We start from the raw sequence: 4,555 nt of genomic DNA, 5'->3' as shown, positions 1-4,555 counted from the left end.
GGTACCCCCCAAAAAAGAAAACAAAAGAATTTAGGCTTATTCTAGTATTCGAAAGAAAGTGTCCAGGTTGATAAATAAATTGTAGTTGTTTCACATAGCTGAGAGATCACCTTAGGAAGTGGCAGCAAAAGGAGAGATCCGGATATGTGTAGCAGAGGAAAGCAGGGTCACTGAGGCAGAGGTGACAGAGAAATGGAGGGAAAGCACATTAATGGAGAAACTCACTGGACCAAACTCCAGCATCCAGAGGCTGTAGAGAGGCAAGCTGAGCTGCTCCTGGGCTTCTGAGGGAGCTGGCATCTCACTGGTGCCTGGGGATGACATCAGGTCCCCATCGTTCTGCTCTGCTGTCTCCACCAGGAAGAGGAACACAGCAAGCAAGATCCTCACCAACCAGTGCATCGCAGAAACTGAAATCTGGACAATGGTGTGTGAGAGTGTATGGACCCAGAGGGATTTGAACACTCTTGGGCCACTCTGATCAGGGGCCTGAATCTGAGTTCTGGAGAAAACTGTGGTCGGAGGAAGCAGGGACAAGTGGAATCTGGGAGTGTCAAGACCCTGGCAAAAGAACAGGCCAGACCATCCCAGAAATAATGGCTGTCCCCTTCCTTCCCCACACTCTGGCAGGCTGTGCTGTGGGACATCATCAGGCTGCCCACACCACATAGGAGCCTCCAACACTCCTGATAAGATGTCTAAAGCAGGGCGCCCTGTACCTCCCCCCAAGTTTGTGGGTTAGAAAGTGACACTTTGGGGAGAGTGACTGAAAAAGGACTGGGTGCAGGGACAGAGTGGCACCCATGGGAGAGGGCATCAGGGAATGTGCCAGGCAGAAGGCTCTTGTGGGGAGACACACAACTGAATGTGGGTTTGCCGTGTAGGGAAAAGAGCGAAGAATGAAGAATGACGGGGCTCTGGCAGAAGCTGTTAGAAAAGTGGGTGCTGGGCCAATTCCACTGCACCCTTCCCTGCCCAAATTAACTGAGCCGGTCTAATCTTGGGACCGAGACTGAGGGCTATCGTCAGCCATACCAAGAGCACTGCTTGTCCCTGAGCAGTGGGCCCACAGAGCCATCCAAACTGATAGGCCCTCTCCCTCACAGGCAGGCAGTTAAACAAACCATGGCGCGGGTGCGGGGCTCAGATATGTGGAACTGAACTTCGATTGCAATACAAATGGGACTGTGGGGACACTTTGATTGGGTGCTTTTGCACTGGCATGAAGTTTTGGGGTTTGTTGTTTGTTTTGTTTTGCTGTGTTCTTATTTTATTTTTCCCTTCTTTTCTTTCTTTGCATTTTTCCCTCCTCTGTTTTGTTCTCTTCTTTATTCTTTTCTCTTCCTCTCTTTCCCATTCTCTTATTTCCTTCCCTTTCATCTGGAGATAGATACAGGAGGTTTCTGCGTCTGTGCAAGGGAGAAGAACCAATGCTTCCATTTAAATAGTGCCTTTCATGAGCACATGAGGGTAACCATCACCAAAACTACATAAGGGGTCCAAACATAAATTAACTATTAGGAAAGTCATCGGTTTCCAGCAATCTCATGTCTTTGCTCAATCTGTAATCACGCATCTCTCCTTCCATATTCCTACTTCTGCTCTCACGAAAATTCTTTTAAACACCCAATACTAGCCCTTTACTTAAGCTATGATAATGGTTACAGAGCCTGACTTTCTGTCTGGTTTTTATTTATTAATATTTCTCCTCTGTCCTTTTCTTTCTGAGCTACCCCAGCCCTTTTCCTCTTCTTTTTTCCTTTCCCCCTCCACCCATATTTCCAGTCTGTGAGTAGCAGTATAGTACAGTCTGTAAGGGGCACTGATGAAAGAATGAAACTGTTCAAACAAGTGCTAATGTACACAACTGATGTGTGGTTCAATCTGTTGTTGTTATAACCAATAAGGAGTCTGCGTGCCAAACAGCATCTGGGTCTGATCCTATGAGGCTGAGTAAGTTGAAGAGGGAGATAAATACCAAAAAACAGTCAAAATTACATCGCTGAAGAGATATCCACACTAGCAACAAAGTCTTTTGTCTCTAATTAAACCTGAATCCTCAGCACAAAGCAATAGAACACACACACACACACACACACACACACACACACACACACACACACAATAGAAACATGAGAAAACAGGGCAAACATGCCTGCAAAACCTTTCCATTCTCCCATAGCAGATCCCAGGGGCATCTGAGAAGAGCAAACAAATAAACAAACAAATCAAATGGCAAAATTATGCAGTGACAAAAGAAGAAACAAAGGAGCTTGGATAGCTCAGAGATAATATAACTAAGCAGATGATGGTTTTAATAAAAAGTGGTAGTGAGCTTAAACAAGATACACACATGGCTGGGGATTCAGCTCAGTAGTTCCACTGCTGGAGTTGGATCACCAGTACAAAAACAACAACAACACAACAACAACAACAAAGATACAAACAAAAATCTAGCAGAGATAATCAAAGCGATTCAAAACATGAATAACTAAGTTAACGAAGAACTAACACTCACAAAAAGGATCCAAACAGAAATTCACAAGATAAAAAATTCTATTGAAAGTATGGGCAGCAGAAGTGACCAATGTGAGGAGAATATGTCATAATTAGAAGACAGGGCTTGTGAATGTAACCATACTCAGAGATATCTTAGTAACAAGAGCTACATGACACAAAAACGATTATCTTAAGATTGCAGAGTTACAGAAAAATCAGAAGACTACAAAATGTTACCAAAAATTTTTTACAGATGTCATAGCAAAATATGTCCATGTATAGCGACAGAAGTCAGCATACAGGTAAGTGAGGTATATAGGAGCCCTTATACCAGGACCGGCAAAGAACTTTTCCATGACACATCATAGTCAGAATTCCAGAATTCCAACAGAATCATAAAAGCTTTTAGAAAAAAATATTAAATCACATATAAAAATAAGCCCTTTAGAAGTATAGCAGACCTTAATGGCCAAGATAACTTGCACTAAAGTGTTTCAATTTATAAAATAAAATAACTTTCAACCCAGACTAATACATCCTGCAAAGCTATCTTTCAAAACTGATAGAGAAAAAAGGACTTCCCAGGGCAAAGAACACATTAATAAATTCCTGATCACCAATCCAGCACTCCAACAAATTCTGAAGGATATCCTAGAGAGAGATAATGAAGCCAACAATGCTAAAATCTCTCATAGACAGGCTGGGGATTAAGGTGCCTGCCTCAAAAGTGCAAGATTCTGATTTCAATCCCCAGTACAAAACAAAAAACAAACAAAACAAAATTAATAAAAAACAAATCTCTAATACAATAAATACATCAAGCAGGGTGAGAAGTTAAACAAAGGGGAGAAATAAAGGAATCAGTAACAGAAAAAAAAACAACACACACAATGACAATTATAAATTAATACTTTTTAGGAATAATTCTCCAAGTAAATAGTTTCAGCACCAAAATCAAAGATCCAGATTGGCAGATTGGGTTTTAAAAAACATTATGCTATATATAAGAGACACATTTAATCCAAAAATAAATTTGCAAAGTAAAAATCAAAGAATGGAAAACAATATTCCATGCTTGGAAGTGAAAACAAGCAGGAGTAGATATCGTATTTTTAAAGGGGACTCCAAGCCAAAATTGACCAGAAGAGGGAAAAAGGTCATCACACTAGTTAAAGGAAAGATTAACAAGAAGAGAATAAAAGTCTGAATATGGTATATGTACATCAATTAACAAAACCCCACAAAACAAACAGTACTAGACATAAAATGTCAGATAAACATCAACACAATCATGCTGGAACAATTTCATGCTCCACTCTCGCAGATATATCTACTAGAAAAAACACTGACCGAGAAATATTGGAGCCAAACTGCACCATTGAAGGAATGGACATAATGGGTACCCACAGAGTGTTACAGTGAGCAGCAAAGTAATACATTCTTTTCAGCACTACATAGGACGTTGTCCAAAGCACGTCATATACTACTCTACAGAGCATGCTTAAAAAATACAAAATAATCAGAATTATCCCATTTTCATTACCAAATGATAGTTCAGTGACACTAAGAATTAATGGCAAAAGAAAACGCAGATATTTTGTAAAGACACAGAGATAAAGCATACACTCTTAAATAGCCAATGGGTCACCAAAGAAATCAAAGAAGAAATTACATTTTTCTTAAAATCAAATGGCAATGCAGTACAATATGTCTGAGCCTAAGAAAGACAGTGAAAGCAATTGTAAGAGGGACATTTATTAGCCCAAATAATCATGATGTGAATGCTCACATTAGAAAAAGGTAGCGAGCCCAAATAATCAACCCAACCATGAAGTCCTAGGAAAACAAAAACAATCTAGCTGCGATCACCCGGCGGCGTGCGCGTGAGCTCCCGGCCTGCGCGGGAGCTCACAAATGGCAACAGTACAATATGTCTGAGCCTAAGAAAGACAGTGAAAGCAATTGTAAGAGGGACATTTATTAGCCCAAATAATCATGATGTGAATGCTCACATTAGAAAAAGGTAGCGAGCCCAAATAATCAACCCAACCCCATG

At 40.7% G+C, this 4,555-nt stretch overlaps 1 pseudogene; it reads right to left on the bottom strand.

Annotated features, from left to right (window-relative positions):
• Positions 1 to 402, bottom strand: part of LOC104863997 — a 55,914-nt pseudogene extending 55,512 nt beyond the window's left edge.
• Between the last annotated feature and the right edge of the window lie 4,153 nt (positions 403 to 4,555).

This window comes from Fukomys damarensis, unplaced genomic scaffold (assembly GCF_012274545.1).
Source record: "Fukomys damarensis isolate Sample0158 unplaced genomic scaffold, DMR_v1.0_HiC HiC_scaffold_35, whole genome shotgun sequence".
NCBI lineage: Eukaryota > Metazoa > Chordata > Mammalia > Rodentia > Bathyergidae > Fukomys > Fukomys damarensis.
This window is presented reverse-complemented; position numbering and strand designations above follow the sequence as displayed.